Source organism: Mauremys reevesii, linkage group 1, assembly GCF_016161935.1.
Source record: "Mauremys reevesii isolate NIE-2019 linkage group 1, ASM1616193v1, whole genome shotgun sequence".
Taxonomy (NCBI): domain Eukaryota; kingdom Metazoa; phylum Chordata; order Testudines; family Geoemydidae; genus Mauremys; species Mauremys reevesii.
The window spans coordinates 338303548-338326253 of NC_052623.1; the positions used below are offsets into that span (position 1 = coordinate 338303548).

Below are 22706 nucleotides of genomic sequence, written 5' to 3' on the forward strand. Positions count from 1 at the left end.
AGAAAAATAAATATTGCTGACCAGTGGTTAAGCAACCACAGTGAAAATCACCTGATCTTAACTGGGGGCTTGTTTTCTCTAATGTCAGTGTCAGTAATTAATGAGATGGATGTTAATTATATTTTAAAACAATGTGCTTGACATACAAAAAGGTGGGGCAAGCACACAAATGTTGATCAGAGCTGTCAATTTTATATAACCTTGCTTTAACCCTAAATCTATCCATTACAAAATTTAGCACAAGCAAGGAGACAATAAATCACTTATGAATAGTATTATCTTTGTTAGAGCTGCTGTACAGGAACCTCATGAGTCCAAAATACTAATTTACTGCAATGAAGGCCAATGTGTATCATTGGCATTTTTTAAATGAGGTTTGTACAACTTTTCTTCTTCTCACTGTTGATTCTTCCTTCATCTGCTCAAAGTGGTGGTAGTACCTGGTCATCTGAACAAATAGGTACAGCTGTTTCACAGATGGAGCATGTCATAAACAGATAGTTAAGGGTTAATGCCTCTTTTACCTGTAAAGGGTTAAGAAGTTCGCCTAGCCTAGCTGACATCTGACTAGAGGAACCAATGTGGGAACAAGATGTTTCAAAAGGAAGGAGGGAAGTTCCTTTGTTTAAGTTTCAGTTTCAGCTGGAGTGGAAAAGATCAATTAACCAGCCTCTTATCAGAGTAGTAAGTTTTAGAAAAGAATAAATAGGTTTATGTTTATTTTCTTTTGTACCTTGTCTTTGTGCAATTAGGGGAATTATCAAATTGGGTATTCTTGTGTATATTAAGGTTTTTGCCCAGGGGAACATCCTGTGTTTTAAATCTGTTGTCCGTGAGATCAGCTTTATGCTGTCTCCCAGAGGTTTTTTCTTTTACCTTTCTTTTCTTTAATTAAAAGCCTTCTTTTTAAGAACCTGAATTGATTTTTCCTTGTTTTAAGATCCAAGGGGATTGGATCTGGACTCACCAGGAATTGGTGGGGGAAAGGAGCGGGGATGGTTAAATTCTCCTTGTTTTAAGATCCAAGGGATTTGGATCAGTGTTCACCGGGGACTTGGTGGAGGAGTCTCTCAAGGCTACCCGGGGAGGGGAAGGTTTTGTGGGGGAAGAGAGTTTTCCAGGTAACTCAAAAATCTGGAGGGTGGTAGCAAGACCAGATCTAAGCTGGTAGTTAAGCTTAGAGGTGTTCATGCAGGTCCCCACATCCGTACCCTAAAGTTCAGAGTTGGGGTGAGACCTATGACAGAGCATAATACTATCTAAAAGGGAGAGAGATTCTTCGGAACTGGCTGTCTGGAGAACTTGGATCTAGTCTCTGCTCTGCTACGACTTGGGGAGTGATGTTGGACAAGTCATTTAACCTCTTTGTGCATCAGTTTCCCCATTTGTAAAATGGGGATAGTTATAGTTATACTTACCTACCTTTCTAAAGTACTTTGAAATCTTTGGCTTGGAAGTTCAAAGTATTCTCTGCTTAGAAGAGTCAGGCAGTGAGAGATGCATTCCCAGCAAGGTAGCATGGTCTCTAACCAACCCCTACTTTAATAATGGATTGCACAAACTATATTCAGGAATTACTTTGTCCGCCACTGAATGCAGCCACTGCTGAAGCAGGAGTGAGCATGTCTAGACTGGAAGCTAGTGAATCAGATGCTCCACTGTGTCAGAGTGGCAGCCTTGGAGGCCCAAAGGGAATTATTTCTTGTCACTCTGCCATGGGGAGCAGATGGGGGTGTGAGAATATGCAGGATAACTCTGAGTGGCAGCGGGAGGAAGAAGGTATAGAAAAGGCTCAAAGGTACTAGGAGAGGGTTGGGCCTTGTGGGAATCCACTGGAGCTTGGGGGAAACAACTAGTTTGGAAGGTTCTGAAGGTTCCCTTTAGGGGAATAACAACTTGACATTTGCAGTACTAGGTGGAGGGAGGACTAAGGCAAATTGGAACTCTGATACTACTGCCATGGGAGAATGGTTAGTGGCAGTAAGCCAGGTGGTGCAGCCTGCAGAAAAGGAGTGTCCTCTTCCATCTTTTCATCACCCACCAATCACCCTCCTTCCCCTTCTCCTCAATCTTTCTCCCCATCCTTTTTCTCTGCAGAATCCACTCCCTGCTCCCCATCCATCTTCACCTTTGACCACCAGCTCTCCCAGCTATTGATCCCCCAGCAACATTACCCACACATGTCTCCTAAATCTTACTCTATTTCCAGGTCTCCCAAGATCTTCAAGATCAATGACAATTAATGGGGTTCCATCCATGACTGGGCCATGGGCTGTACCTAAGGGACAAAAAGTTGGGATGCAATGCAGGATAGGGCAGAGCCCTCCTCCACCCCAGCTAATGCTGGGGGGGGGGCTGAGGGGGGATGAATGACTCCTTATCTCTGATGCTTTCTACCATATATTTATGGGGTTTTCTTTTGTCTTGTGATATTTTGCTGCTGTTGTTTCCCTGACATTGTGGTTCCCTTTAGCTGGCAGGACTGATTTGTAGCAGAGAATTGGTTATGCTCTTGATTATCAGCACCCAGACTCCATGGCCCCGATTTGAGCTTCATCTGAGTCTCCCAGGGAAGAGGGGCGATTAATAGTGTCTGTGTCTGTTCTAACAGGAACTAGTTGGGAATTTTTTGACAGAACATTTTTTTTCTTTGGAAAATGCCAATTTGTCGAAAAGGTTTCTCCAGTCCAGGTTGGAATTTCAGCGAAACCTGCCCCAGAGTGGTCAATTGTCTGGTGGTTTGGGCACACCCCTGGGCTGCAGCAAACCCAGGTTCATGCTCCTGCTCTTCCTGAGTTGCAGCAAGTACGTAATGTCCTGTATCCCAGGTGAGTATCCTCGCTACTGGGCTGCAGAGTCAGTCTCTCATATTGGAACTGGTCCACTTTTGTATAAATAATTAACTATTCATTAGGCCAGAGAGAACACACATTGACTCTGTAGTCCAGGGGCTAAGGCACTCATGTGGGAGACCCAGACTCAAGACCCTGTTCCAAATCAGGTAGAGGCGGGACTTCAACCTGTATCTTCCACATCCCAGATGAGTGGCCTAACTTCCCTCTTGTTTTGTCATTAACATTTTCAAAAAGGCCTCATTTTCATCCCGACGTGGAATGAAAATGAACGTCTACCCCTCCAATTTTTTCACAAGACAGAATCATTGTTTTCTAGCCAGCCCTGCACCTCGCTGTCCATGGCCACAAAGAACTGGTCTAACAGCCTGGAACACTTGCATTGCATAGGGGTATCTGTCATTGCCCAGCCATGTTCCCAGTGTCTGGCTCTACACCACCTCCAGATTACCATGTAGCTGGTTAAGTCAGTGTACTGGCTGCTTTGTGCCGCTGGAGTGACCCCCAGGAGTGCACTGATATTATGGGGGAGGGTGCTATGAAAGTGCAGATTATAGAGAAGGAATATCCTTGTGAACAAACATTTTTATATAAGGGATCTTTCCTGCTTGGAGCCTCAGATTGGAGTTTGCCTAGTGGACAGGCTTTGTTGATTCTGTTGAGTGAGTTTGCAATTCTTGTTTGCACTTAATTGTCTTGCTAATTTATTTGTTTTCATTTGTCGGTTTCTTGCTATTTGTATTTGGTTATTAATTGTAAGGTTTTGTGGTTCAATTGTATTATAGTAAAAGAAGCTCTGGAGTGGAATGTGGAAGCTGTTTAACAGTGCACAGCAACAGTGTATAACAGCTGAGGATGGGAAAATTTGAGTAGGCAAAATATAATGTCCTTATTTCAGCTAGGACATTAGGGTTGTAGCAACCCTAGTTTTATAAAAAGTGCCATAGAATCTGTAACGGCACTTACTGACCCATGGCTTTACAGATCTAAAAGACGGCACCTCCTGAAACTGTCTGTTAGCACTGTGATGAGGCCTGGGTTCAGTACTGGCTCAAAGAGAAGAGCATAATAACTTGAAATTTCCCTTGAGGTTTCTCATCCAAGCACTGGCCTGGCAAGATGCTGCCTGGCTTATGAGATCTGACCAGATCACAGCCTGTCCTGGTTTACTTTCACTTCCCACACACACAGTACAGTCATTTAAGTCACTGAACCAGTTACAAATTATTGGCCCTGCAATGTCATGCATCTGTGAAAATGTATTACACTACAATTCCCTGCATTTGCGCTAATGAAAAAGTTTGGCACTTTCTCTAGTAAGTCTTATGAGGACAAAGACTGAGAGGGATCACTGTAACTATTTCAAATGAGAATAATACATTTGATTTTTATCAAATTAAAATGAATAAAACTCTCTGTAGTAATTTGATTTTGTACTGGTCAATGTCCAGTGTGGCTGTTGGAATTCTGAAAATTACTATTCTCGGTAGGTTATAGAGAAATATTTTTAAAAGCATTCTCAAGTAAGCTGGAATTGTCAAAGTAAAAATATAGATTTACATCTTGGTACTAGTCTTGAGAAATTTGAGTCTGAGGGAATTGTTATAAAAGCAATCTAACTGAAGTGTAATAGGCAAGTTTAATTAATATTTGCGCTGCTTATCAGGCACTTAAGTTTTGATTTATGACAAAGGGTATTGTGTGGCCCCAAAAGTGCACCTGTAGTCAGCAAAGGGATAGGGGCCATGTCATACTAGCAGTGTACGTAGTTACAAAACTGTGATGCCTTTGTTTTCCATATACTTCACTTTTACATTTCTAAGAACTACACCTGTTTGCCAAGATGGCAGCCATGTTGTTCTCAGAGTTGCTCCATGCAGGTACAGAGGAGACATATACACTGTGCTCACTATACAAACTGACTTTCTACTTTTACATATGCTAAACTGGAAGTCATTTTACAGTGAAAGTATATAGTTATTCTTTCTATCTGGAATACAAAACACTCTTCTCCACAGATGAGGCCGGAAGGGTCTGAGAAATATGAAGAGTTAGGCTAAAACTGGCCTTGTGAAATTCAGATGCATCATAAACTCCAATAGTGCATCTCAAGTTGTCCAGTGGAGTAGGATGCACAGCCAGAAAACTCATTGTTGTGAGAACCACTGGGGACCCTGCGTTGGTGCATGTCCCTAATTATGGATCTGTATGCAGATAGGTGGTCAGGCAGCTGAAGGCTTTCTGCTGAGCAGACTGCTCAGCACTAGTAACAGCTCATTTTGCTCCTATGCTCTCCTATTTTTATGGAAGCACAGAAATGGAGCAGTTCGATAACAGCAGCAGATTTACACACCTGGATTTTGCAGCACAGGCTGCCCTCTGTAGGCTGGATCTTGTCAACCCACATGGAGGTTGGTGAACCACAGGAAACACATAGCCACATCCTAGGGATCTCAGACACCTCCAGTACCAGCAGAATAGCTTTTTCATGTTATACTGCCATTGGCCAAGCAATTGCTGTGGTTCTTTTAGTTTCTTTTGCAGGGAGCTGTGGCAAGCAGCAAGAAAGTTTGCTATCTTACTTAATCATGCTAACTTTTAACTCTCTTCTAGTTTTTGGTGCAGAGTTGCTCCATGGGAATTGGGCACAGGTGTTTGGGCTGAGATTCCTGAAAGATGGGATTGCCTGCATGCTGTTTGTGACCACCTCTCATCAAGGATTAGCATATATAAGGCAAATAAACAATTTACACAGAGAAAATACCCACACTCCATGTCACTTGATTTCTCCTTGAATAGGAAACTGACCTTCAAGGCCCTGAAATCTGCTGCCATTTGATATGGGGCAACACTGTAATAGATCATGCATTATAGTGTTTGTCAGGGATAATAGGCATATATATATATATATATATATATATATATATATATATATATATATACAGCTCTACCTCGATATAATGCTGTCCTTGGGAGCCAAAAAATCTTACCGTGTTATAGGTGAAACCATGTTATATTTAACTTGCTTTGATCCACCGGACTGTGTTCCCCCCCCCCTCCCCCCCCCCCGGAGCACTGCTTTACCGCGTTATATCTGAATTCACGTTATATCGGGTCGCATTATATCGAAGTAGAGGTGTATATTGTGATACATGTCATGGAAATGCCTACAGATAATTCTTTAGTCAACTCCTGTTCTTATCTTTTCTTTCTGCAGTGGACTTTCATTTTCACCATAGAACTTTTGCTTTACAGTCATCAGTTACTATATTAAAAGACTGTACCCTGTGATCATTTCATCAGTAAGGGAGACAGCAAAGGCCTGAAGGAGAGGATCTGCATGTAGTTGACTGATTTGTATTGGGCCAAACAGGAAACCTAAACTAGACAATATGTTTGTAGCATGAGCTAGTTCTAGGATCCCCCCACCCCCAGCTCTATCTGCTATACATCTTTGTAATTTGCCTAGCACACAGACTCAACCACACATAATTCTTTCATTAAGTGCATCTCAGATATAAATATTTCAATGAGAAATATAGAGGAGGGGAAAATAATTTTGCAAGAAAACAAGCTTACTGCTGTTTTTCTTTGTGAGATTTATGAGACAGCAGACCCTCTTGAATGGCTTTTTAACCAAACGTGCAATTGGTTGTTTGCCCAGAAGCCAGCACACAATAGCTATCAAATATCTACCACAAATTAGTACATTGTTCAATTTTCATTCTAAGTCCCTGACAGTCTCTGGATGAAGCAGCTCAGTAACTATTAACATCATTTGAGGTTTGCTAATGCAAACCGGAGAGATACGGCTAGATGACTCTTTCTGCTCTGCACAGAAGTTTGATTTGTTTACAGCCTTGAGGCAGATGGAACTGGGCAATGGCTAATCCCCTTTGTGAGATTAGGGATGTACAGAAGATATTATCCTCTGAAAATATATTGAGTTAATTTGCAAATAACAACCCAAATACTGCAAGATTTATTTTCTAAAGCTTATTGTTTTAAACCCATCCAGTCCCTTTAAAACTACAAATCCTATGCAGTGATGCTTACTGGCCTTTGACATAGCAATATGTATTAGTGAACAGTATAGTAATGTAGATTGAATAGACCACATACCTTCTTAGGCGATGTATCAAATTTTGTTATTGAGAATTATAAATATATTATATGGATACACCCTTACAAATAATGAAAAGCAGCCCAAAAAAGCTCTGTTACAGCAGTCTTGCATCACCAATATGGTCCATCAGATTAATGTGACCATGTGGTACAGCCTTGGCACCGAATCTCAGATAAAATAAAAATAGGTTGCCTTGAATTCATAAATGAGCATTGCTATTTTTCATGTAAGATGGTGAATTGCTATTTTTCTTTATCATTATAAACCTGATGGATGTTTTAACTGGCAATCAATATGGTGGGCGAGGGACTTTGTTCCAACATAATTTAGGCAGCGTTCAAAGGCATGGAGGCTCTTGCTTGCACCACTCCTGCACCTGCCCCGGGAGAGAGTACTGGCAAGCAATCTGATCATCACGGTCAATTACTTTAGCAGTATGTCATCAAACATGAGAAACTGTGAAGATAATGTCCACTTTCACTGAAGCTTTGCAAAAATAGGAGAATGCTTTTAAAAATATTTCCATTTAACCTACATAAAATAGCAATACATTAAATGGCCTGATTGCTAGAGATGCTGGGCAACCTAACTCCAACTAAAGTCAATAGGAACTGCAGGTGATCCAGGCCTCTAATGCTCAATAAGACCAACTAACTCCCAAGTAGTTCACTATGCAGAAAAAAATCCCATGCATCGGACTGGAAACTCCACAGGTTCCTTTCACAGCCTGGGATGGTGGGGTAGATCCTCTCCGCACACACAAAGAAAGAAAAGTAACCAACCCCAGAGTGCTCCCACTGACCTCAGTGGGAACAGAATCAGTCCTTGCAAATGCAGCATGGTGAAAACTTCCCTTCTCACCCACAGATGTGGTCCCTTCCAGGTCAGGACTCAGGTCTGTTGGCAGGGCTCTGTGGACAGTTTGCGAGGCTGTAGCCAGCCTGTAGAATAAAGAACTAATTTAAAAAATAATAAGAGATAATGAATTGTGTGTATTACTGAGAAGGATACACATGTACACACATTTCATTTGCTTATTTTATTTCTCTTTTTAAATTTTGCCAGGTCTACAGGTGCCATTAGAGTATTGCTTTGTATAGTATCAATCTGAAAGTATTTTTAATAAATGTCTTTGTGGAATACTCATAAAGTTTTGAGTCGTGGGCTCAGGGCCGCCCAGAGGATTCCGGGGGCCCGGGGTCTTCGGCAGCGGGGGGCCCTTCCGTTCCGGGACCCGCCGCCAAAGTGCCCCGAAGACCCGCGGCGGGGACCCCCCCCCCGCGGGTCTTCGGGGCATTTTGGCGGCGGGTCCCGGAACGGAAGGGGCCCCCCGCCGCCGACGACCGGGCTGCGCTTCGGCGGCGGGTCCCGCTCCCCCCCGCCCCCTTACCCGAGCACCGTCTCCGGCGGGGCCTGAGCTTCGTCCCGCTCAGAGCCGCGTGGTGAGGGGGCGGGGCTGTGAGCTCCACGCCGAGCGGAGGCAGTTGCCCCGCCCCCTCCCCACGCCGCTCTGAGTGTGGCGGGGCTCAGAGGCTCGGCCGGAGGCTGAGGCTCCAGGAGAGGGGCGGAGGCGGGAGCCTCCGCTCTTCTCTTGGGGGCCCCTCCGGAGCCCGGGGCCCGGGGCAAATTGCCCCCTTTGCCCCCCCCTCTGGGCGGCCCTGCGTGGGCTAGGAAACACACTGGCGTGACCTATTTGTAATAGTGCTTGTCACCCATCTTTTAGCTTTAAATCAATCTGTCATTTTTTTAAAAGCTTCTCTGTCACACTCTTAAAGTGAAATGTAACTGCCATTGTGTTAGTCTCTATGGGCCAATTCAGGAAAGCACTTAAGCATGTGTTTTATCACCCTTTTTTAACAGGACTGCCTTCCTGAGTTCTCATTCCCTCTTGACAGAGCAGTGTATCTGCACACACACTCATGATGCTCACGTGCCATTAAAGAGGAAATCCGAGTCTTGCATTCTAACTAGGATTGACTTGCTTTTATGATGAATCTCCTAGCAAATATTTCCTCAGGTATAACTTTTAAAATCCCTTCCATTTGAACAATTATGAAAATGCTCTCCAGGTATATTACAACTAGAGCTGGTTGGCAAATGTGGAGTTTTCAAAACATTGAAACCATAAACTTTTGGCTGAAAACCAAAAATTTTAATTCAGAAATGCCATTACAGTATCTCATGGGAGTTGTATTTCAAATGCCTGGTATCCCCATTCTCCTCTACAGGCAAAACGTCCTGGTCAGACTACATCTTCCATGATGCACCATGTTCCCCCTCTTCCCCCCCTCCCCGAGCTACCATTGTGTATCATGGGAGTCCCCAGCTGTGATGCATCATGGGAGATGTAGCCCAGCTGGAGAAACTGTTCATCTCAAATGAGTGTCGATATAACCATTGTAACAAAACACACCACATGTATTTTTGCATTTGCTACAGAAAAAAGTTATTCTAAGAATGTTTGAGAGTTTAAAAAAAGTTTATTGGAACAGTTATTTTTATCACTCCTTGTATAGAGGCAAATGTCTTACCTACAAGGAATTCGGCTGACAAGACAGCATCTAAAAAGGACCTAAAATAGTTCTGAAGTGTCACATATTTAATGCCCATTCCCAAGGCCTTCCACGGCCAAAAGTGGGAAACTGGGAATCTACCTGCTGTCATGGAATAAAGCTCCCATTTCTGTTCCTATAGGGCAGCAAAATATTAGTCTTTAGAGCTAGGACATTTTTATGTAGAGAACATCTTCCATGGTTGCAGGACTAGGTCATGTCCATCCTAGGTCTTGGACAGATATAATTTTGGGGGGAAATTCCACATTTAAGTTGGAGAAGGATTTCTTTGGCAAGATGATTACCCTCTTGTCTGCAATGATGCTATTTGAAACTACTCAGAGGATCTGAATGTTAGATTAAGTTCTGGGGGGATGGATGTGGTGGACAAAGGTTGATGATAAATAAATGTATCAGTTTGCTATGCAATTTATTACATTTATAATCTTTGTTAGCGGTAGCCATCTTACAATACAGAATTTTGTGAGCAAAGATGTTAGTAAAGAGACAAATGCCAATGCTCTCTCACATCCTAATACTTTCCAGGGCCGCCCAGGGGGGGGGGGGACAAGTGGGGCAATTTGCCCCAGGCCCCGGGCCCTGCAGGGGCCCCATGAGCCCTGGCCGAGAATCCCTTCCTTAGCTACTCACCCGGTGGCGGTCCCTTCACTCGCTCCGGGTCTTCGGCGGCACTTCAGCGGCGGGTCCTTCAGTGCTGCCGAAGACGTGGAGCAAGTGAAGAACCGCCGCACATTTGGCGTGCCGCCCGGTGAGTACAAGCGCCGCAGCGGGTGGCGCCTTTTTTTATGTCTGCTCCCCCGGTTTGCCCCAGGCCCCCTGAATCCTCTGGGCGGCCCTGATCCTCTCTCCTGCTTCACGTCACTCAAAGTGTTGATACCTCTTAAGATAATTCACATCATCTGATATGAGTAAGAGTTTTGAGTGAATTTTAATTTTTCAATGAATATGCTTCTTAATACAGCACTTATAGTCACTTATATGCTGGATACATCTCAACATTCTCCTTCCCAACAGCCTGGGATAGATTGACCCTAGCCCTTGCTCAGCTAAATAGGAAGTAAGACCTCCCACTAACTCTCCTGTGCAGTTGAGTAAGGGATATTCCCTGATGCTCCCCACGCAAAGAAGTGGACAGAGAGGAATGGGCCAAGCCTTGGCTGGGCCTCTTCTATTTGCCTGCCAAAGTAGTTGGCCAGGTGCCTGGCGGTGGAAAGTAAGCTGGATCCTGCAAAGATTTGAAGTAGCATATTCCCCTTGACAACAAAGGAGGAGCAAGAGAGAAATGGTGTCCTTCTGAGGCTATGTCTACACTTAAAACGCTACAGCTGCACAATGTAGCCACTACAATGACAGGAGTTCTCCCATCACTGCAATTAATCCACCTCCTCAGGAGGCAGTAACTAGGTCGACGGAAGAATTATTCCATCAACCTAATGCTGTCTACACCAGAAGTTAGGTCGGCTTAACTATGTCTCTTGGGGCGTGGCTTTTTTAGACCCCTGAGAGATGTAGCTAAGCCAACGTAGATTTTCCATGTAGATGAGCCCACATGTCACAATTTGTTCTAGAGGCTCTTCTTGGGGCAGCATAGCTACACACTGCCTCTTACTCTGGGCTCTGTCTAGTGGCTCTGTCTGAACCTATATGAAAAGGAGAGAGAGAGTGACATTACAAAATAGACACAAAACTATACCCTTTTTTTGGGTTTCCCAGTGAATTTGGGGCCTGATTCTCCATTGCCCTGCAGCATAATGTTCCCAGGTTGGAATAGCTTGCTCATTAAACCAGAGAGAACCCTTCGCACCCTGCTTTGCAGGGGTGTCAGTGACCACACAAAGTGTAAGGTAGCAGGAAATTGGGCCCTTTCAGCTCATACTTTCCAAAACTCCAAATCTAATAAAGTTGTCCTTAGAATTATGTCTTATCCGATTCAGCACTTTCAAAAAGACTGAACGATGATCACTCACAGTATTGACAAACATGTTTCGGAAAATCAAATCAATACTTGATTTAGCGACATTCAATTACACATTTCATTTGTAAATTGTTCACTGTAGATTTTATTTACCTTACTATGAAAGACCTCAGCTTTATAGAAAATCAATTCTCTGTCATTTAAATGTTTTCTTATAACTGAGCTTGGTCTCCATTTATTTTTTGTAGTGCTCCTAGTATTAAGGAGATATAATAGACATATCTGTCAAGAATTTACTGTTATTTTGCTGTAGGGATTCTAGACGTTTACCGAAATTATTGTTAAAATGAGTGTTTTAAACTTGTGTAATTTATGTATCCAGAGTGAAAGATTAATAGTAGCTGCCTATATAATATGAAACTCCAATTAAAATAAAAATTAAGGTATCAAAGTTGTCACATGCAAGAATTAGCTTGACTATTAGAAATAGACTCTGGGCCAACTTTTTCCTTTCAGTTATATTGGTGGAAACTCACATAAACTCATCTGAAGTCAGTGGAATTGCTATGAATTGCTGGCTGTATTTTAAAGAAGCCTTATTGAGGGCGCAGGAACAAACCATCCCAAAATGCAGAAAGAACAGCAACTATGGCAGGCGACCAGCTTGGCTTAACAGTGAAATCTTTGGTGAGCTTAAACTCAAAAAGCAAGCTTACAACAAGTGGAAATTTGGATAGATGACTAGTGAGGAGTATAAAAATATTGCTAGAGCATGCAGGTGTGTAAGCAGGAAGGCCAAAGCACAATTGGGAGTTGCAGCTAGCAAGGGATGTGACGGGTAACAAGAAGGGTTTCTACAAGGATGTTAGCAACAAGAAAAAGGTCAGAGAAAGTGTGGAACCCTTTCTGAATGGGGAGGCAACCTAGTGACAGATGATATGGAAAAAGCTGATGTACTCAATGCTTTTTTTGCCTCAGTCTTCAAAGACCAGACTCCTGCACTAGGGAGCACAGTATGAGGAGGAGGTGAGCAGCCCTCAGTGGTGAAAGAACAGGTTAAGGACTATTTAAAAAAGCTGGACATGCACAAGTCCAGGGGTTCAGATCTAATGCATCCAAGGGTGCTGAGGGAGTTGGCTGATGTGATTGCAGAGCCATTGGCCATTATCTTTGAAAATTCGTGGTAATCGGGGGAGGTCCCAGACAAGGGCGGCTCTAGATACCAGCGCGCCAAGCAGGGCGCGCGGCGCGCGCCGGGGGGGGCATTTTTGCTGGGGGGGTGGCGCTCCGCCATGCCTGCGGCGGGACGGGAGCCGAGGGAGGACGACCCGGCATGCAGCGCGCGTCGCGGCCCCGGTCCCCGCCCCGGAGCTCTCCGCGCAGCAGCGACTGAGCGCCGCTCCGCGCTCCCAGCTCCGCCGGACCTGCTGCCTGGGACCTGCCGCTGGCATGCCGGCCGGAGAAGAAGACACCGGACCGAACGCGGGGACGGCGCTGAAGGCGGCGCGGCGCTCCGCGCTGCTAGAGCCCAGCCCCGCCCTGGTCCCAGACAATTGGAAAAAGGCAAATATAGTGCCCATATTTTAAAAAGAGAACACGGGGAACTACAGACCAGTCAGCCTCACTTCAGTCCCTGGCAAAATCATGGAGCAAGTCCTAAAGGAATCCATTTTGAAGCACTTGGAGGAGAGGACGGTGATCAGGAACAGTCAACATGGATTCACCAAGGGCAAGTCATGCCTCACCGACCTGATTGCCTTCTATGATGAGATAACTGGCTCTGTGGATATGGGGAAAGTGGTGGATGTGATATATCTTGACTTTAGCAAAGCTTTTGATATGGTCTCCCACAGTATTCTTGCCAGCAAGTTAAAAAAGTATGGATTGGATGAATGGTGGATAGAAAGCTGGCTAGATTGTTGGGCTCAACAGGTAGTGATCAACGGCTCTACATCTAGTTGGCAGCTGATATCAAGCGGAGTGCCTCAGGGGTTGGTCCTGGAGCTGGTTTTGTTCAACATCTTTATTAATGATCTCAATGATGGGATTAATTGCACCTTCAGCAAGTTCACAGATGACACTAAGATTGGGGGAGAGATAGATATGATGGAGGGTAGGGATAGGGTCCAGAGTGTCCTAGACAAATTGGAGGATTGGGCCAAAAGAAATCTGATGAGGTTCAACAAGGACAAGTGCAGAGTTCTGCTCTTAGGAAGGAAGAATCCCATGCACTGCTACCAGCTGGGGACTGACTGGCTAAGCAGCGGTTCTGCAGAAAGGGACCTGGGGATTACAGTGGATGACAAGCTGGATATAAATCAGCAGTGTGCTCTTGTTGGCAAGAAGGTCAACAGCATATTGGGCTGTATTAGTAGGAGCATTGCCAGCAGGTCGAGGGAAGTGATTATTCCCCTCTATTTGGCACTGGTGAGGCACACCTGGAGTATTGCATCCAGTTTTGGTCCCCCCAATACAGAAAGGATGTGGACAAATTGGAGACAGTCCAGCGGAGGGCAACAAAAATGATTAGGGGGCTAGGGCACATGACTTATGAGGAGAGGCTGAGGGAACTGGGGTTATTTAGTCTGCAGAAGAGAAGAGTGAGGGGGGATTTGATAGCAGCCTTCAATTATCTGAATGGGGGGTTCCAGAGAGGATGGAGCTCAGCTGTTCTCAGTGGTGGCAGATGACAGAACAAGAAGCCCTTGTTCTCAAGTCTCAAGTTGCAGTTGAGGAGGTCTAGGTTGGATATTAGGAAACACTATTTCTCTAGGAGGGTGGTAAAGCACTGGAATGGGTTACCTAGGGAGGTGGTGGAATCTCCATCCTTAGAGGTTTTTAAGGCTCGGCTTGACAAAGCCCTGGCTGGGATGATTTAGTTGGTATTGGTCCTGTTTGAGCAGGGGGTTGGACTAGATGACCTCCTGAGGTCTCTTCCAACCATAATATTCTATGATTCTATGATTTACATGGGGCAAATCAGAGAAGTCTTTGGACCACAGATGAATGGAATTTTGATTTAAATTTTGCAAAATCATAGCAAAACAAGGGGTAACATTTTCCAAAGCACCAAAGTGACTTAGGAACTTAATTGGACTTAGGTTCCTACAGCCCAGATTTTTAAAAGCTTTAAAGAACTTATCCTGCTAGTGGTAGCTGTGGAGTATCTAACTGGGCTTTTTTACAATAGATAGCTTACCAACAGAGGGCGTTATAATATGATAGCATGTATAAGGTAGTGTCTAGGAACTTGGAGAACTCTACTTACAGGACGTGCTTATGGGACTAGGATATGTGGAGGAAGAAGTAAAGTCTGAACATTGTACTGTCTTGGTTCTCTCTCCACTTATGCCTGAATACTGAACTGGCTTCCTAGCGGCTCAGTGAAGAACATGAACTACATGGCCTGAGTCTACTATCCTCTAGATGATTGTTGTGCAAAGCCTTGGCATCTCATAGTTCGGTTTCTTTTTCTGTAACATTAGCTTTTGGACAAATATCTTTGAATGTACCTACAGCTCCCAGTGGAGTCAATGCATGAGAGATTAGCTTTTGCCTCTGTAAAACAAGAATGCTTGAGAAATTTGGACTAAAATTTTATTCTGGTGCAGAAACAGAATCAATTAGGAGCATTTTCTAAAAGCGATGTTTTTAAGCTTGCTGTTAATTAGTGTTGTGTCTGAACCCTGAAATCAACATGTATCATCTTTATTGCCATTGTTTGTAAGTTTGCAATTTGCATCTGTGGATTTAATCAGAATGTTGACTAGTATTAATACAGCCTTTCTTTGTGCAGATAAATAACAAAAGAGGATGAAACATGATGTAACAGGAAAAATTGGCCTCCATAACACATAACATTTTCGTCTATTTCCAACACACTTAAATTGATATAGAAAGGGGTGTAAAATAAATGACATGGTGTCTCCTAATACAAAAGCACTGTTCATTTCCTCTTGCACCAAAGCATTGTAGTCGAGGTGCTCTACCACAGAAGGCAGGACTGACTGCATTGTGGCTTACATCTGTGCTCTTTTTTCTCCCTTGTTCAATTACAGATGCAGTTCCTGGGTAAGGCAAAGTACTGGTAACATTTTAAAATGATGATACGTTTATTTGCATGATTGTTATGGGACCTCTGTAATGCAAGACATGCAAAGTGTGATATCAATGCTTAAATATCAAGGTGATAGGCAGCTCAGAAATACCTGAGACTTGATTCTATCCTTGAGAAAAGAACTAAAAGGTTTTGAGTCTTCATGAAACATAACATCATTGTCCTCAGCCTCTCGTGTTCTGCCCCAAAATAAGACTTGCCTCACACTTATTCTAACTGCAGACAAAGGGGAACATCTGCACATTCACATTAAATACTTCCCCCCTCCGTATGATGTTCAAATCAGCATTCCTTCTCATTTGAAGCTGAAACACTCAGAAATGGCCCCCAGATACTGCTTTTGGGCAGAGAGCTCATATGGGACAGGATTCTTTGTTGCAGAGAATGTGCAACCCCTCTATGGTCCCCTTCATTCCAGCCAACCCCCCCCCCCCCGAGCTGATTCTGTTGCTAGGGGCCCTTCACAACACAGAGGATGACATGAGATTTGGCCCTACTGTTCTCTAGTCTGGTGAGATAAGCCTAGAGGCATTTTTCCTGGTTATTTGCTCTGTGAAAATGAAAGAGTAAGATATTATTATTCTTTAGCGAGAATGTCTATAGGTTCCAATCATGGATCAGGCCCTCTTGTGCTAGGCTCTGTACATAAGCACAATGAAAAATGGTCCTTGCCACAAGGGGCTTACCATTTAAGCAACGGTAGCATTGTAAAAATGTCGGAAATTTGGTGTAAAAGATATTGGCCCAGATTCTGGTCCCTGCTGGGCGGCAGGGTGTTAGGAGATTTTACACCGCTTTGGAGGTGTAACAATCAGCATATGTGGGTTTATGCTGCCCCTTGTTACAGTCCCTAGAATAGAGGCATGCCAGAGATAAGCCCCTAGGGCTGGTCTAATTTAATTGGCTCTGGAGCTGGTTCAGAACTTCGGAGTTGCAAAGGCAGCAATAAGCTGACCCATCTCAGGCGTGTCTCCACTTAACCTGTTACAGCGGCAGCACTGCAGCTGCGCTGCTGTAGCACTTCAGTGTCCTTCTGCAGCTATGTCTATGCTTAAAATGCTACAGCGGCACCGTGTGGAGGCTCACTACAGCGGCAGGAGGGATTCTTCCATCAGTCTACATAAACCACCTCTTCGAAAGATGGCAGCTCGCATAGGTGCTGACTTTTGTTTTTGTAGGCGAGTGCTTTTAAAGGGGTATGTGTGTCTGGGGTGGTGGACGCTCTGCCAGTTTTGGGGGAAGCTATTTTCAGCATATTTATACACTTCTTTCATATTCTAGTTATTGAATGTGTCTATCATTGGTAGCTTTACTATTTTAATAATGATTAAATTATGAACCACATCATTACATTATCCTGAATTACAGGATATTAAAATAATTGGAATCCCCTACAAACTGTCTTCACTAACATCCCAGTTTAAAGAGACTATGTTTCACTGTAGTTTTCTGGATAAAACTCAGCAATCTTATTTACATCTAGTTCCTTGGTATGGTCTTGCTGCACGTTAAGGACAGCTACATTATTCAGTTGCATCTGTCCCGGGGCATAGCCAGGTGGAGAGAACGGGGGGGGGGGAGCGGGGGGCAGAAAAAAAAAGGTGCCACCTTCTGCGGCACTTTTACTGACGGGGTGGCGCTCCAGGTCTTTGGCGGTACTTCAGCGGTGGGATCGTCACTTGCTCCGCGGGTCTTCGGCAGCAGTTCAGCTTTGAAGCTTCAGTGTCGCTGAAGACACCCGGAGTGAGTGAAGGGCCCACCGCCAAAGTACTGCCGAAGACCCGGAGCGCCGCCCCATCAGTAAAAGCACCGCAGCGTGGCACCTTTTTTTTTTCCGCTCCCAGGTGAGTAAAATTAAAAAGGCACCACTTGTGCTCGGTGTGGGAGCGGCCGCTCCCCTGCTTCCCCTCTAGCTACACTACTGATCTGTCCTATTGATGACTGGAGATAATTTTTAAGTCTTCTGAAGCTGGAGGAGGAGCAGTCTGTGGTTCAGGATGATACAGGCACAGTGAAGATTCTTATAAATTTGCATTTCTCTGGAAGCACAGCGCTTCCAGAAGACTGCAAATGACTCCAAGATCTCTTTCTTGATGGGTAACAGCTAATTTAGGCCCTGTCATTTTATATGTATAATTGGGATTATATTTTGCCATGCAATTCTTTGCATTTACCATTGAATTTCATCTGCCATTTTGTTGCCAAGTCACCCAGTTTTGTGAGATCTCTTTGTAGCTCTTCACAGTCTGCTTTGGACTTAACTACCTTGAGTAATTTTGTCCCATCTGAAAATTTTGCTACCTCACTGTTTACCCTTTTTGCAGATCATTTATGAAATGTTGAACAGCACTGGTCCTAGTACAAGCCCCTAGGGGCCACCACTATTTACTTCTCTCCATTCTGAAAATGGGCCATATATTCCTACCCTTTGTTTCCTATCTTTTGACTGGAGTGCCTGGCAATGCGTTCAGAATCATCTAAGGATCCTTAATTTAATTTAATCACAAGCCTTTTCTTATCTTAATCACCCTGCCTCTGTTTATAAACAAACTCCCTGCCCCAAGGGAAGAAGCTGTTAGCAGCACAGAACTCATCACATTCCACACTCAAGCTCTGGCTCCTCGGTGCTGAACACCATCTATTTTTCTCTTTTTCATGGGTGCTTGAGCCCTGGAGCATCCACAGAGTCGGTGCCTATGGTAGGTAAGTTGATGAAAAAATTCTTCCATTGACGTAGCACTGCCTACACAGGGACTTAGTTTGACTTAACTGTGTGACTCAGGGGCATGCATTTTTTCCAGCCCTGAGCAATGTAGCAGGGTCAACGTAACTTTTTAGAATAGATCTGGCCTCACCAAGCTCCATGTGTGTGTGTTGCATCTCCAGAGGGCTGGAAAATCTGGCCCATAGCGAAGGCTTTTTGTTGTTTTAAACTCCTCTATTTTTTACTCCATTTTATTACACATTCCTTTCCAGATGCTGCCTGTGCTGCTCAGAGCTGCTCTGCTGGCCATGGGGGCCCCTGAACATCAATGATGTCGCTCACCACTCCAGTGTCTCTGCCCCACATTCTCTGAGCAGGTGCTGGTTCCTCTGACGTCCGGCATTCCACTAGGAGTAAAACCACCATCAGAACATGGGCATAGCCATTCAGAGCCAGCATCTCTACTCAGGTACAGATTTCAGAGAGACACTAGTGCTTGAATGCTCCTATATCGATGTACTGGATGCATTTAGAAATACTTTCCATGATTACAGGACATTCTGCAGAGCAAAAGGGAGACACTAATGCAATACTTCAATTTTTAAAAGCTTTTCAATGAAGGCGCCTGAAGCTCTTTTAAAAATTTAAAGCTGTTCAAAACTTTGTTAGTCATTTCCAAAGTTGTTAGTACTTTGAAAAAAAATGTAGTTTATCCATTATTTCTGCTGTCTTGTGAAAAGGCTAGTGTCTCTACAATTAAAAACTACAGAAGAAAATCCATTATATTCCTGATTTTGACTTTACTAGCTTTTCAGAACTGTGTGTGCATATTTGCACACCTAATATGAGCATGCAATTTCTGTTTGCACATGCAATTACAATTAATGTACATGCAAATGTCCAGTGAACATATTGCTTTGTGTGAACCATGATGGATGTAGTTTAAGGTGTCTGCAGCCATGGGAAACCCCCCAAAGGGCGCTGGGTTTAAGCCACAGCTAACAAAATTGGCAACAATAAAATAAGAATAACGATCATTAATAATTACGAGCTCTTACATAGCACTTTACATCGGCATATCTCAAAGCACTTAGCAAACCAAGATATCTTTATACATATTTTATATATGGGGAAACTGAGGCACAGCAAGGTGAATGCAGATAGGATTTAGTATATGGAGTCTGAGTGGCTGGGGAGAATACATGGGTGAGGTTAAGGATATTTCTGCACTCCTTAATTGTACATTTGCACACTGTCCAATGAGTTTAACTTAAAGGAAATTTAATTGAATGCCCTGACTTTCAAAAATTTGTGCTTTTTTCAAAGCTACATTACTTTATTAAGGGGGTTTTGATACATATTTAGGATCTGACCTCCACTTTAATGACATTTTTCATCTGGGAGATTTTAATCGTTGCTTGCATTCATCTTACTCATTTTTTACCTTTGCATTCAGTTTCACCACAGTTGGCAGGAATCTATGGCCCATACGTTGAAGCAGACAAGGGTGTGTACAAACAAATTCCCACTGTAATATAAAAGGTGAATGGAAAGACTTGTACAACTATGATGATGTGCAATGTTTGAGAACAGCTGCCTGCAGTTAAGTAAGAGAAATGCAATGAGAACTTACAGTCTTTTATTTAGTCAAGTAATTCAATATGTCCTGTCTTATTCACTGGCGTGTTAAGAATGCAGAACAACAAACCATTCTCATTTGTTTTCCCTGGTGGGAGGAACTGATAAAAGAAAATCAACCAAAATGACTCGCTACTAGTCGATTGGGCTGTAACCCCTTCCAAAAATCATGTTTTTATAGGAAAGAAAAAATAAGGGCCTGATTCTCTCCCCACCACCCCAGCCTATGTACTCACCCTGCCTGAACTGACAGAGGGGTCAGCTGCCCACACTGCACATTCCTGGTTTCCCAGGACCCTGTGGAAGTCTCCATAGTGGCCTTTGTCTGCATATGGAAAAGGGCAGGTGTGAGGTGTGCATCATGCCCTACCCAGCTTGGCAGGAAAGGCACAGGAATGCTAATGCAGCCTGAAGATGTATTAACTTTCTTGAGGAGCTTCTCCATGCTTGAGGAAGCCTCTGGCAGCATTACGGAGCATGCTGTCAGCAACCCGGAGGTCGGGCCACAGAACTAAGGGCATCTTCCTTGCCTGTTGATTTGATCATAACACTTCCCTCTTTGAATCCCTCCACTCACTTCCCGCTATCGCCTCAGATTTAATCTTTTTGTCACCACCTTCAAAGCTCTACATTACTTTGCCTCTCCCTACTGCACCACTCACACTGAGCTTTGTGTTGCCACCTCTTCTCCACCAAGGCTCAGCCCAGCTGTGTGTTTGTCAGCTTCCCGCACATTAGTGTCTGTGCCTGTTTGGTGAGATGGCCTCTCTGAGCTCACTCAGAAAGCTCCTTATCTTGTCCGCATTTAAATCCCTCCCTTAAAGCCCACTCCTCTGATACCACCCAAAGTGGGTTTAGGTGACTTGTATGAAGACTTCCCTATTCGTTTGCCCCCCCTTAATGTAATCTCTGTCTACTCATCTGTTTGTTCTTAGACTGTGAGCTCCTCAAGACAGGGATCATCCTGTCCTGAATGTATGGAAAGTGCTTAGCACATGATGAGTGTCCCCATAAAGAAATAATCCAATAACAGGCCTCCATGTGGATGGCTCTGTGTGACTGGCCAGATCGCAGCGACTCTGAGCAGATCTCTGGGGAAGTTTTTTATGGGCAGGCGCGGATTTGCCATGAAACAAACCATGTGGTGGCACGGGGCCCCCCGTGACAGGGCCCCCCCCAAATGCAGTACAAATATCTGACAACCTGCCCCTGAGTTCTGGCCGGTGGAGCAGCAGCGCTCAGGCAGGCAGGCTGCCTGCATGCCATGCCCGGTGGCCCCACACCACTACCGGAAGCAGCCGGCTGCTGGCATGTCTCTGTGCGCCCCTGGCAGGGGCGGGGAGGCAGCTCTGTGCACTGCCCCTGTCCCGGGCAGCGTACGGGCAGGGCCGGCTTTAGGCCAATTCCACCAATTCCCCCAAATCGGGCCCCGCGCCTAAGAGGGCCCCGCACCCAGTGAGAATCCCTTCCCTGGCTAGAGGCACCTTTTTAATTTTTACTCACCTGGCGGCGCTCCGGGTCTTCAGCGGCACCTCGGCAACGGGTCCTTCAGTGCCGCCGAAGACCTGGAGTGAGTGAAGGACCCGCCGCTGAAGTGCCACCGAAGACTTGGAGCACCGCCAGGTGAGTACAAGCCCCATGTGTTTTTTTACATATATATATATTTTTTAATAGTCATCTCTGCCGGGGCCCCATCGAAACTGATCGAATTGGGCCCCACGCTTCCTAAAGCCGGCCCTGCGTACGGAGACCTGCTACCCCCCACCCCCCAAGGGGTGTGCAGAGATGCGGCAGCAGCAGGGCTAAGGTGGCTCCCTGCCCGCTCTGCCTCCCTCCCTCTGCACCACTTCTCTCCCAGAAGCGCCCGGCATGTCCCTGCAGCCCTTCCCAAGCACCGACTCTGCAGCTCTCATTGGCCGGGAACTGTGGCCAATGGGAGCTGCGGGGGGGGAGGGCAGCGCCTGTGGTCAGCAGTGCATGGAGACCCCCTGCCTCCCTCACTGCCTAGGAGCCACTGCCAGAGGGGTGTGTGCCAGTCACTTTAGGAGCCGCGCTGCTTGAGGTAAGCACCGCTCCCCTGCCCCCCTCCTGCACCCCAACCCCCTACCCCAGCCCAGAGCCCACACCCCTCACCCAAACTTCCTCCCAGAGCCTGATCCCTCACCCCACCCACATCCAACCCCCCTGCCCCAGCCCAGAGCCTGCACCCCTCACCCCCCCCATACCCCAATCCCCTGCCCCAGCCCAGGGCCCACACCCAGCAACCAAACTCCCTCCCAGAGCCCAACCCCCAGACCACCTCCTTCACCCCAACCCCTGCCTCAATCAAGGTACCTCACTTTATTTTCATTTACTTCCCATTACTTATAATATAGGGGGAGGATGAAGAAAAAGAATGAAAACCGGTGGGGAGATAAGAGAGAATGGTGTGGCTGGGGCAGGCCGCTGGGGTGGGTGGGCCTTGGGGCTTCTATGGCCACAGTGGGGGTGGAAAAGGTGTGGGGCCGGTGGGTTAGCCTTCCCGAAGGGGAGGGTTCACCTGCCACCCATGAATATAAGAGAATATTTGAATTTGATAACTTTGAATTTGTACATGTGAGTATTTACTCCAGAAGCATGATATCGTGCACTGCATTTATCCATTCAGGCAACAAAAGCAATAACCTGGGATGTGTGTGTCCAATCAAAACTAACTGAAGTAGCTCAAAATTTGAATATCACTAAGGGCTGCTCTTCATAGAAAAGTTTTACCAGTAATACAGGTACAATTATACTGGTATA

At 45.0% G+C, this 22706-nt stretch overlaps 1 long non-coding RNA gene across 3 annotated transcripts in view; it reads left to right on the forward strand.

The window, feature by feature from the left end:
• The first annotated feature begins 639 nt into the window (after positions 1-639).
• Positions 640-22706, forward strand: part of LOC120384951 — a 34560-nt gene continuing 12493 nt past the window's right edge. For 2 of the 3 annotated variants that reach the window (XR_005589182.1, XR_005589184.1), the window contains exons 1-3: positions 640-684; positions 18560-18756; positions 19744-19794. This is a non-coding gene — a long non-coding RNA (uncharacterized LOC120384951). Of the gene's footprint in view, positions 685-16029; positions 16095-18559; positions 18757-19743; positions 19795-22706 lie in introns of those variants that run through there. The other variant, XR_005589183.1, reaches the window with a different exon arrangement.